Here is a 13,510-nt window from a genome sequence, read left to right on the forward strand (position 1 = left end):
TACGAACCAGTATGACTGGAGGTAAGCTGCTTCATAAGCTCAGAAAATTATAAAATTCTTATTTTACGTAATAAACAATATTGTTGAAACGGTGAGAAACAACTCCTTGCCCCACCAGCTCACCAAAACTTGAGTGAAGAAGACCAAGGAACACAAACAGTTTGAGGACAATTTCCAAAAAGCTCCGCAGCCCGAGGAGTTTTTACTCGGCTTTGATTTTTAATAAAAAATACATTTTGAGCTTGTATTGTTTGTTGTTTTACTCCACAGCATATGGTCTATACAAGTGTTATCTTTTGAATGACCGTAATTAACTTCAAGATTAGGTTTACAGGTTAATGAAATGTTGACACATGATTCTAGTTTCTTACCAGCTTCATTCAAGAGTAGCTTCCAACACAATAGTTCTTTACAAAAATTCAAACTGAGGTTGGAAACTATCATACTCAATCATGACTCCAAACAATGTTTACAAATAAATCAGTAATGGAGGATTGTAATGAACACATTACACCGCATATCTTGAAGGAAATGTCATACTCTTAAAAACACTGTTCTCATAATATTTGGTCAATAATTCACATGGAAAATAAATAATTCTGGACCCACACTAGACAGCCAAGGGGCTTCATGTTTCATAGAGCAGGGAAACGTTGACAATGGCAGAAAGTTGTAACTTTGAACTGTTTTCTTCACACTACATTAGTTGTTTGAAAGTTGAATCAGCAATAACGTTTGATTCATTTCAACCAGGATGTGAAATGTACAACTTTCAGAGGGCATGAAGTAAAGTGAAGGATAGAAACGCACCCTGAAAGTAAAAAATAAAATATATGATTTAGCTCATTAGTGGGTTCAGTGTGTTGCCAAAAATACACAATTATAATCATGGTTGTTTTTCAGGTGTAAAAGCTGCATTCAAAGCATTTAATAATCCCATAATGTGATGTTTACAAAATATGAATTCTTCAATATATGTATACAATTTTAACAATTAGGCAACCCAATCCATATTTTATTATAATTATTTCTGCTTTGTGATTACTAAAATAACAATTTGTCTATGAACAACACGCGTGGAACAAAAAGTGGGAACAAATGTGCCAAAGGTAGTAACTTGAAGAAAATAGTTGTTCTACTTGCGAATCCTTTAGTGCAGTGGTTCTTAACCTGGGTTCGATCGAACCCTAGGGGTTCGGTGAGTCGGGCTCAGGGGTTCGGGGGAGGTCAAAACACACCCGACTCATTGTGTAAATGCAAACTTCTCCCTATTGGTGTATTACAGATACGGCAACAGCTGACTGATTTGCAGGTGTGTAATTTGTTGTGAGTTTATGCACTGTGTTGGTTTTGTTGTTTGAACAAGGTGATGTTCATGCACGTTTCATTTTGTGCACCAGTAAAAAAACATGGTAACACTTTAGTATGGGGAACATATTCACCATTAATTAGTTGCTTATTAACATGCAAATTAGTAACATATTGGCTCTTAACTAGTCATTATTAATGCCTTATTAATGCCTTATTCGGCATGGCCTTATTATAACCCTTACCCTCTAACCCTGGCCCTAACCCTCTAACCCTGACCCTAACTCTCTAACCCTGACCCTAACCCTAACCAAATAGCTCTATATTAAGTCTTTGTTACTTAGAATATGTTCCCCTAGTGTCCAAAAAACTCTAAATTAAATCTTTGTTACTTAGAATATGTTCCCCATACTAAAGTGTTACCAAAAACATATAACTTTGTCTTGAATTTGAAAAAAAAACTTTTTTTTATTTTTCACTAAAGAAGGGTTGGGTGAATGCGCATATGAAACTGGTGGGGTTCGGTACCTCCAACAAGGTTAAGAACCACTGCTTTAGTGTGTTTGTGAAACTTTTTTTTCCAATTTGTGAAACTTTTTTTTTCAGTTTGTGAAACATTTTTGAGTTTTTGAAACAAATATTTTTAGTTTGTGAAACTTTTTTTTGAGTTTGTGAAACTTTTTTTTGAGTTTGAGTTTTGGCAGTAATTTCCCTCCATACTTTTTGCTCTATTTTTTTAATATTTTTGTTTATTTTATTTCTACAATCAAAAAGAGGTGCGGTAAGAAAATGACCCTTTGTGTCCTTGGGCAAGACACTCGGCCCACCTTGCTTCCAGTGCCACACACACACACACACACACACACACACACACAACAAACACACACGCACACACACACCTACTGTACATTATGTATGAAATAAAAATGAAATTGTTCATATAAATGAGACTTTCCTAGGTAAATAAAGTTAATTTATCTACTAATAGTTTTGTGGATTATTATTGGCTACTAATTGTAACCATTTTTCTTTATTTTTACCAATATTTATTTTATTTTTGTATTTGTTCTATTACTAATGAATTAAAATGTAATTCTATTTGTTTCTCCCTGCTACTAATATTTCATATTACACCTCTCTAAAAAATAAAAGTAATTTTACTGGAGATTTTTATTTTAGCTCTCCATGAGTGGAATATTGTATTTGGAAGTGGCTCTTTATTAACATAGTAAAATAGTGCGGGAAGAACAAAGTATGATAAGAATGAGCTGATAAAATAATCACGCTCAAAAGTGGAGAAAATAGACTCGTGTGCAAATTAATCAGGACAGTTCAAGATGTTGTCAGGGATGGTTCTGGAAACTGGTGGAGGTTTTAAGCAGGTTTGGCCTGATGACATGATAGATCAACTTCTTTGGCGCCCCCTAGTGGCCACCTGGTTAAACATCTATTTTTTTTAAACTACTTTTAAGTTTCCATTAATAACTGCTGGAAACATTTTTATCAAGCATAATGAAACAACTTTTAAAGAAGAATTAGGACGGATGGACTTATTTACTCAATCTTTTTATTTCACTTCTCTTTTGATCAGCTAATAAATTCACTTGAAATGAAGTTTAAAAATAAATAAAATGCTTACTAAAATGGGTTTGTCTCTATCCCACATTTCTACTTTATGACTTACAAACTTCTGAGGACACAAAAGTACATTAAGATATGGATCAAGTGTGTGTGTGTGTGTGTGTTTTAGATAAATTGTCATGTCTGATACTGCGCACGCACACACACACACACACTGTGGAAATCATACAGCTACACTCATTTATTGTGACATCACTACTTTTATGCAGTTGATCATTTGCAATGTTGTGATATTTTTACGCTTCATTCTAGCAAAAATGTAGTTAAACATTATTGATGGAAAACTGCTTTTTTCCTTGGATTTTTTTATTTAATTGTTGTGACATTGCAACTTTTGTGCTGTTGCGTTTTCATGTTTTTTTACTCATATGTTTTGCTTTATACTGGCAAAATATAGGGTTTTATTCCTGATTTGCATTATAGGGGAGAAATTACAGACTTTGTTTTCGTAATATTTTCTTTTTTTTGTAACATTACTGTCGGAAAACTGTTTTTTTTCTTGTACTTTCCGATGTAACTGTTGTGATATTGCAACTTATTTATTGCATGATTATTTTTATAAATTATTTTTAGGGTGGGTCACATCATGTATTACTATATTCTACAGCTAAATGTGAGGTTAATTCTTGATTCGCATTCACTTGATTTTCCACACAATTCAAAGTTTTATCTTGTGATTTTGCGATAGTGTGGCGTTCATAGTAGTCTTGGGTTGAAGATGTCAAGAAGAGCTTTAACTCTGAAAGACAACAGCCTTTTCAAATGTTCATGTTAACTTAGAATACACTACCATAAAAGCGAATGAAGGCCATACTTAGTCAACAGCCATACATGTCACACTAAGGGTGACCGTATAAACAACGCCAAAACTGTCATAAAACCGTGCCATATAATTAAAAACGACAAAAACATTTTAAGAGAATATTTGCAGAGCAACACAACATAAACACAACGGAACCAATTCCCAAAATTCCCTGCAGCACCAACTCTTCCGGGACGCTACAATATTGTCGGAAAACGTAATTTTTTTCTTAAATGTAATTCCTAATTGTTGTAACATAGTGACTTTTGTGAAGTTTTTTCTTGTCATATTTTTTTCTTTATTCTAGCAAATTTATTTTCGTTATCTGTCTTTATTTTTGTAAAAAGACTAGCTTGTTCCCGTGAAATTGCAAAAATATTGTCTAAATTGTTTCCCCTTGTAAATTCCAACCTAATTGTTACATGTTGATTTTTGAACAGTTGACTCTTGTTAAAATGTTTTTCTCGTAATATTTATTTATTTATTTTGAACTTGGAGATCAATTTCCTAAAGGAGGCTGGAGCGATACCACATTTGATACCAAGTAGGGCAAGTATTGCATATATTTTTTGTTTGAAATTGTATAAAAGCACCGGATTATTTTTTTATGTTGTTTTTAGTCTGTTGGTAATGATTGTCCTATATATGGCAATATATTTCAATCTCAACACTGACCCTTTTTTATGATAAGAAAAAGTAGACAATTATTCACTTTTGATAAAAAAATATTGTTTTAAAATAATTTTTTGACCTTCTCTTCATTTGTCTAAAAAAGTAACAAAAGTCGCTTTTGTTTGGTTTTAAAAGAATCTCAGCTGTGTATTGACATTGTTTTGCTCTTCTTTCTCGCCGCAGAAAGATGACGGCGACAAGCACCTGGCAGCTCACAAGCGCCCCTGTCCCTTCATGGTGAACCAGAGTACTGCCTTAACGTATGATCTTCATCTGCAGTTTATTGTTGGATCAGCAAAAATAATGTCGCTGTTCTGCCCATTAGATTGTGGACTCTCTACTGACATCTTGTGGCGAAAATAAGTTACTACTCTTGACTAGTTTGGCACTTCCGGGTTGTTTTCAGAGTCAGTTCGATACAAATGAGAGGCAGACTACTTGTGTTAATTCTTACAAGCCTTGAAAAAGGGAAGTCTTTAAGTAAATAATTTTAACTTTTTTTAGAAGTCGTTTTAAGGTGGGAAGTTGTTTAATTTGTTTGTAAGATGTTTATGAAAAAGCGATTTTTGTGCACTGTTTTAATTAATGTTTTGAAAACAAAATGGCTGCTAAGGATATGCTTTCACCATCAAAATAGGTTGAACACCCCAGAATTTATTTGATGCTACTAATTGCATATGTGTACATTTAATATTTACCATATTTTCCGGACTAGAAGCCGCTACTTTTTTCCAACGCTTTGTACTTTGCGGCTTACAAAACTGTGCGGCTAATTTATGGATTATTCTTCGGTTATGGCCATAATGTTTTGTATTTAACTTAGGATGTAACCGTAAACTAGTTAGTATTACTGTTAAAATGTTTAACTATCGAAAAAACGTCATTTATTAATACATTTTAGGCAACGCTGCTCATTTCCTGGAAACGGAGTTGCATTATTGGCTTTTGAAAACATGGCCAAAAGCAACTATACATAATAATTTGCTGTGGAGATTCTCCCTCTGTGTAAACCCAGCTGAGCGCTTCGTTCCACTTTATTTCTCTCGCCATAGCATAGAGTCTCTGCGTGCGTTTACGAGTGCATTGCTGTTATTAGATGGTGGCAGGTGTGGACAAAATATGTGATGTTGCTCTCATTTTGTCAACACAGCGTCCTTCACTCGGCTGCTGGGACTGAGAGTTATTGACGTGAGGAAACATGCAGCAAACCACGTGTAGGGAAAGTTGCCACGACTTGTGTATAGCGTGTTGCTGTTTGTTTCCTGGGATAGTCACTCGTCGTTGTCAGGTTCAAACACCGAACTATCTATTATACAAGACAAGAAGAAGGAATCGGGCAGAGACAGAGTTCAATTTTGCTCATGAGGAGAAACGTATTGGGCTGCACACTCAGTTACAGTTTCACCCTACGCTCTAAGGTACAGTCCCACCTGCTCCTCTATTTATTCGGGAGGTCCGTCGTTAACATCACTAAGGCTGCTTCTGAAGGGAATGGAAGATTACAAGTTGTGTGCCTTTGCACAGATAGAAAAGTACAACTTCAGCACAACAGATAATAACTATAACAACGGCCTTTAAGCATAAAAGTTGTGTGATAACTTATACATAATTATTTTAATAGTAGTTTATTTACCTGCTAACTTTGTCAGTGTTACAAAAACATCAATACTAGCTCAAATGTTTTGTCATGTCATGAAATTAGACGCAGGCTGTAAAATGTACTCACTCTGAGTTGTCAGTAGTCGTTATGTAAACATGGACACATTTAATCGGATTAAAAGCCAAAGCGGAGTAAAAATGCTTAATTTTGACCCGATCACACGTTGGATTAACATTTCATTCCGATCAATCAATCAATCAATCAATGTTTATTTATATAGCCCTAAATCACAAGTGTCTCAAAGGGCTGTACAAGCCACAACGACATCCTCGGTACAGAGCCCACATACGGGCAAGGAAAACTCACCCCAGTGGGACGTCAATGTGAATGACTATGAGAAACCTTGGAGAGGACCGCATATGTAGACAGGTTGTTTATGCCGAAAGTCATTCAGATTGGAGCGCAAGAAAACAACTTGGGTCGAAATGATTGTCACTATGCATGTCTTTGACGTCAGCTAAACTTTGGTGGTTGTGGAGGGGGGACTAAATTGAATACTCTCGGAATGAAGCGATTGTCTTGCTGCTGCCTACACCAATTCAACATGCACAGAAATATAATACTGTATATAGGGTGCGTTTGTTGCTCTAAAACAGACGAGCAAAAACAAAAGTACGGTGTAGAGTGTCATGTGTCGATGTAACAATGAAAAGAGGTTGTCGCCTCAAAGAGCTGTTTTATTCACGACCTTCCAGCTACTTCAAGTGCTAGTTCTTCTCCTTAAGAAGGGAAACCTGAGGGTGTGCTGCAACTATCGTGGGATTACATTCCTCAGCCTTTTCAGTAAGGTCTATTCAGGCGTACTGGAAAGGAGGCTACGCCGGATAATCAAACCTCGGATTCAGGAGGTTTTCGTCCTGGTCGTTGAACCGTGGACCAGTTCTATAGTCTCGGCAGGGTCCTCTAGGGTGCATGGGAATTTTCCCAACCAGTTTACATGTGTTTTGTGGACTTGGAGAAGGCATTCGACCGTGTCTCTCGGGAAGTTCTGTGGGGAGTGCTTAGAGAGTATGGGGTATGCAACTGATTGTGGCAGTCCGCTCCCTGGATGATAAGTGTCAGAGCCGCCGCATTGCCGGCAGTAAGTCGGACCCATTTTCAGCGAGGGTTGGACTGCGCCAGGGATGGCCTTTGTCACCAATTCTGTTTACAACTTTTATTGACAGAATGTCCAAGTGCAGTCAGGGCGTTAAGGGAATCCGGTTTGATGGCCGCAGGATTCAGGCTCTGTTTGCAGATTGTGTAGTCCTGATGGCTTCAACTCTCACTGGATCGGTTCGCAGCCAAGTGTGAAGCAATATCGATGCTGAAAAGAAAACCGGACATGCATGACCAGTTTATTGACTTCATGAAAAAGATGTTCGACTCAGGTCAAGCAGGAGTAGCGCCACAGCTAAAAGTGTACTGAACTTGAATAACACACTTCTTGGAGTTCTCATTTGTTTTCGCAGGGAATCCATTGCTGTCACTGCAAATGTGCAACAGATGTTCTCCTGTTTTTCTGTATGTGAAGACCATTGTGACTTTTAGGTTCCTGTGGTTCGAGGATAATGACCTTAACAAACCACAGTTCTATCCTAATGTAGAACTGTGTGCAGCTGTTGTAGGCACACAACTGGCTGACCTAATAATGTGATGGATGTGGATATTCCTACCAAGGTATTCTACACAGACAGCAAAAAATTATTGAAGTATAACCGCAACATAATTCTCTATTCTACATGTATGTTGCCAACCGAGTGACACAGATAAGGAAATCTACTCGCCCATAGGAGTGGCGTCATATGGACACAAAATACAACCCAGCTGACCGTGGAACCCGACCTTTTTCAGCAGCGGCTTTTGGAACCACCAACTTTTTCACAGGTCAAAACTTCCTAAACAAGGACAAACATGAAATTTCACAACCAGACACCTTTGAGCCTACTGACCCAAAATCTGATGTAGAGATTTACCCTCAAGTTGGGATCTTCTCTACTAAGGTTGCAGAGAGTCAGCTTGCCAATTTTCAAACTGGAACTCACTCTCCCGACGCTTCGCTAAGCTGGTCAATAAAGCCAGAATCATTTTAAACGGACAAGGTATTGTTGATAACAGATTTGACACAAGTGAAAACATTTTATTATAAAATTTGTACAAATTTGTACAACAGGAAATATTCTAAGACCAATTCAGGTGTCTCACAAAACTAAGCTGTCCTAAAAAGCTGAACCCTATTTTGGACCATGAGGGTTTAGGAAATGGAGGGCGTACCTCATCAGCACAGATGCATGGGAGGAAAACCACCCACCGATAATTCCCAGAAACCAACATGTTACCACCCTGCTGACAAGACGCTATCATAAAAAAGTTTTTCACCAATTGTCGTCACTTCACGGAAGGCGCAATCCTCGCAGTCGGGTTGTAGATTATAGGCAACAAGACATGTGTGTCAAGCGTGGTGCATAAGTGCCTTACATGCAAGAAAATAAAGAGAATACCAGAAAATGGCGGATTTATCTGCAGACAGACTTTCTGTTGACCCACCATTCACTCACATTGGCTTGGATGCATTTGGACCATGGACTATAGTCTCTCGTCGGACAAGAGGAGGTCTAGCTGAAAGCAAGAGATGGGCTCTTTAGTTCACCTGTGAATATCAACCTCAAGCCTCATAAATGCTCTCAGGCGTTTCGCAGCCATCAGAAGACCTGTCCAATTCCTCCGTTCAAATAGGGGTATCAACTCTATTGGAGCCAGTCAAGAACTAAAAATCAATGCACAAGATACAGAGTTGAAAATTTACCTGAACGACGAAGGGTGCATCTGGATCTTCAATCCGCCGGAGTGTGTGAGAAACTAATTGGCGTCACTCGCCGCATCCAGTATGCATTGCTCCTCAAAGGGGGAGGCTCTCACCTTTCTCATGAGGTGTTCATCACTCTCAGGGCTAAGGTCATGGCTATCATAAACATAAGACCTTGCATCACGGTTTTAACAGACCAACGCCTGCAACGTTGCTGACGCAGAAGAAAGACACTATCATATCTACACCGCCAGAAGACTTCGACGGCGACAAGTCCAACTTCTCTCTGATAGTTTCTGGAAACAATGGATGCAAGAATGCCTGTCAACCATACAACCTTGGAGAAAATGGCATGCAGAAAGGCCCAAATTGCAAGTTGGAGACATTGTACAACTGAAAGATAGCCAGGTGAGGAGGAGTGAATGGTCTACCGGACTGGTATTTTGCTTTTCTCGAAGGTAAATGCCCTATGCTTGCGTTGTTTTAGGTTGTAGGAACCATTCAAATGGCGAAAAGAATGACAGTTTCCTCAGAGTTCTTCAAGACTCAGAATCAGAAGTACTTTATTAATCCCTAAGGGGAAATTATTGGCGAAAGAGTGCCAAGATTTTACAAAAGATGAAAAGAAAACTGGTATGCACAAGTACAAGGGAGCAGAGTCGAAGAACGCACAAGTCTGCGGTGATCATAAAACATTTTGTTAAAGGTTTGTTTGATATGCTTTTAACATTTAGTATTTCTCATGTTATTATCTTGATATTATTTCGGTTTTATCTTGTTTCGCAGTTCTTAAAAAGCATTTTTGCTACGTGTTTCGTAAACCTTCAACTTGGGCGAGTCTAAATAAAAGAAAGCAAATGTGAGCAAAACCTAAAAGAGTTAACATTTTTACCAAAGGCAGGAATCATAAACGAAGCTTTCAGTACATACACAACGTTGAGATCTATAGTTGTATCTTGATAATGACGGGGAAAAACCTGCGTACTCTTAAACAGCAACAAACAAGGCAACAAACATGGCTATAGACCAGTGGTTCTTAACCTTGTTGGAGGTACCGAACCCCACCAGTTTCATATGCGCATTCACCGAACCCTTCTTTAGTGAAAAATATATATATATATTTTTTTTCAAATTCAAGAAAAAGTCATATGTTTTTTTACTGGTGCACAAAATGAACCGTGCATGAACATCACCTTGTTCAAAGAACAAAACCAACACAGTGCATGAACTCACAACAAATTACACACCTTACACACATTACCATGAATTGATTAACGTGGACCCCGACTTAAACAAGTTGATAAACGTATTCGGGTGTTACCATTTAGTGGTCAATTGTACGGAATATGTACTGTATACTGTGTAAACTGTACTGTTTCATATAATGTATTCTCTTCCTTTGCAATCTGCTAGTAAAAGTTTAAATCGATCAATCAAACAACCTGCAAATCAGATGGAAAATTAGGGGGAACATTGTTGGGTCCATAATACGCTGATAGGGAGAAGTTTTTATTTACACGATAAGTCGGATGTGTCTTTACCTCCGTGGCGGAGGCTCTGCCGAACCCCTGAGGCCGACTCACCGAACCCCTAGGGTTCGATCGAACCCAGGTTAAGAACCACTGCCATAGACGCAAAGTGAAATCATGAAATGCAACCTTAGGAGAGTCTTGATACCAATTCCCTTGACCCAGCCACACACACAAAGATTGTAACGCTCCTTGCTTTTCAAAGTGTTCATGTTTTGCCGTGTAGAATGAGGTCTGAAGCACAAGATAGTTCGACATGTCTAGGAACGCAACCGACGGATAATCCTTTAGATCACTCGACAAATCTTGTTTTGATAACTTATATAGATAGATTTAATTCCAGTTAGATTTTTTTCTCGTATCTGCTTTTTGCGGGAAGATTTTTAGGGCTGGCAAGGAGCTCTCCAGTTTTGATTTGGACACCGTGTTTGACGTCAACTCCATTGTGTCTGAAGTCCTATTGTAAGTCATCAAAAAGTTATTCAGGCTAACTATTGTTCTAATCATATACAGTGGAACTCGCTTGAGTCACTCCTGCCTGTGTTGACGACCCATTTATGTGGACCAACTCCTCAGAGTCTGAGTCCTGTACTACGAATCATGTTTACGTTATCTAGGATTTATTCTTGGCAGTCCGGCTTAACCTAGCCAAACTTTGAAGATGAAGGATAGTAAGTTGCACAACCCTGGATAATAACTTCAGTATTCAAGCCAGGATTTTCTAATCTTGTCATCAGCGCAGTCGCAGAGCAGGGTTAGCAGCAGATGATCAATCCTTATCATGAACATTGTACCGAAGGTCCTGGGTTCGATACTTTCTGTGTGGAGTTTGCATGTTCTCCCCGTGACTGCGTGGGGAGAACATGCAAACTAAATTGGCCCTAGTGTGTGAATGTGAATGTTGTCTGTCTATCTGTGTTGGCCCTGTGATGAGGTGGCGACTTGTCCAGGGTGTACCCCGCCTTACGCCCGATTGTAGCTGAGATAGGCTCCAGCACCCCCGCGACCCCGAACGGGACAAGCGGTAGAAAATGGATGGATGGATGGATTTAGGTCCCTTGCGTACTGAAATAGTTTGCACTCTGTTTGCTGCGTAGTAGCCATGTTGGTTTGGTGGCTCACCACTTTGTTTACTTCCATTCAAAAATCACATGACTGAATGCAACCTATCAAGATCGTCCAATAAGGTACCTCCAGAATCTACACTAGACCTGTCTCAGAGGTCGTATAAAACAGTTTTCCCCAACCTTTTTTCCCACCAGGGACCGGTTTAATGTATGCATTATTTTCACGGACCGGCTTTCGGACCCCGACTTAAACAAGTTGAAAAACTTATTCGGGTTTTACCATTTAGTGGTCAATTGTACAGAATATGTACTGTACTGTGCAATCTACTAATAAAAGTTTCAATCAATCAATCAATCAATCAATCAATTGTACGTGAAAAATTAGCCTTTGCCCACAATCTGGCACATTAAAATGTTATATATCCATTGATGTGCATTGTCCCATTACAACTACAATGGAGTTGTAATATACATCTATTAACAGGCTTATTGGTGTGTTTAGTGGGACAGGCGAAAGTTAAGTCTGAGAAAATGTGGTAGTTTATAAATTAATTAATGTTTCCGTGCGGCCCGCAGAGGTGGGTAGAGTAGCCAGAAATTGCACTCAAGTAAGAGTACTGTTACTTTAGAGTTTTATTACTCAAGTAAAAGTAAGGAGTAGTCACCCAAATATTTACTTGAGTAAAAGTAAAAAGTATGTTGTGAAAAAACTACTCAAATACTGAGTAACTGGTGAGTAACCTGTTCGTTTAATAATGACGGCAACAAATAATGCACAAAAACATAAAAATAGCAATGAGCAAATTCAGAGCCAGGAATATCTCTTAAGCAACTAAAACAATAATATATTAAATAATAATACATTAAAATTAAAAAAAATTAAGGCAAATTTAGCCACAATAACTTAACAGCACCATAGGCTCAGTAGGCAGAGATTACAAAGGAAAATAACAAGTTAGCCTTTACGCAAACCATAAACTCTGATAGATGTGGGCTGCACCTGAGAACACACTGTGCAATTCTGATTGGTGTTTGTATGCATGCGTGTGTGTGTGTGTGTGCGACCGTGCGTGTGTGTGTGTGTGTGTGTGTGTCTCTGTCTGTCTGTCTGTCTATGAGGCTGCAGTGCGTTAATAAATTGTACCCACACTATGTACATTTGACAGTGATTCATAGCAGGGAAGCTAACATCAGCCTACGGTGACAGCCAAAATATCTACTAACGTTACTTACAGCGATGTGCTTCCTCAAATTTGATGTTGAGTTCATGTAAGCTGAAATGTCCACTTGTTTGGGGAGACACATATGACAACGCATTACATAACTGTTTTTTTGGTTGTCTGAAGCGTGAACATCGATTTTATGTGAGGCCAGGGGTGTTTGCGTTCGTTGTTGTCGCTGCCATTGTTGTTGCTGTTTGTCGCTGAAACTTTATGTACCGCCTGGCTCTGTTTGATTGGTGAAACGGAGTGAAACGTCACCAGTGACTGCATTTGATTGGTGAAACGGAGTGAAACGTCACCAGTGACTGTATTTGATTGGTGAAACGCAGGCATGCGATAGATCCTACTTTGAAGGTCTGTCTGACAAACCAAAACAAACAAAGCGTTCATTAACAGATCGATAAAAATCAGTAGCGAGTAGCGAGCTGAATGTAGATAAACGGAGCGGAGTAAAAGTAGCGTTTCTTCTCTATAAATATACTCAAGTAAAAGTAAAAGTATGTTGCATTAAAACTACTCTTAGAAGTACAAATTATCCCAAAAGTTACTCAAGTAGATGTAACGGAGTAAATGTAGCGCGTTACTACCCACCTCTGGCGGCCCGGTAGCAAATGGGTCATGGACCGGTACCGGTCCCCGGACCGATGGTTGGGGACCACTGGTATAAAACATTATACCAGTGTTCTGTCCATTTGATTGTAGACTCTTACTGACACCTTGTGGCGAGAGGAAGTTGCTACTCTTGATTAGTTTTGGCACTTCTGGGTTGAGGGTTCCAGGAAGTCAGTCTGATAGAGACTAGTTGTGTTAGTTCTTACACGCC

At 38.7% G+C, this 13,510-nt stretch overlaps 1 long non-coding RNA gene across 2 annotated transcripts in view; it reads right to left on the reverse strand.

Annotated features, from left to right (window-relative positions):
• Positions 1 to 6,143: 6,143 nt before the first annotated feature.
• The window catches only part of LOC133646199 (uncharacterized), a 28,541-nt gene continuing 21,174 nt past the window's right edge, over positions 6,144 to 13,510 (reverse strand). For both annotated transcript variants that reach the window (XR_009825240.1, XR_009825239.1), the window contains one exon: positions 6,144 to 7,389. This is a non-coding gene — a long non-coding RNA (uncharacterized LOC133646199). The remainder of the gene's footprint in view (positions 7,390 to 13,510) is intronic.

Source organism: Entelurus aequoreus, linkage group LG03, assembly GCF_033978785.1.
Source record: "Entelurus aequoreus isolate RoL-2023_Sb linkage group LG03, RoL_Eaeq_v1.1, whole genome shotgun sequence".
NCBI classification, from domain to species: Eukaryota; Metazoa; Chordata; class Actinopteri; order Syngnathiformes; family Syngnathidae; genus Entelurus; species Entelurus aequoreus.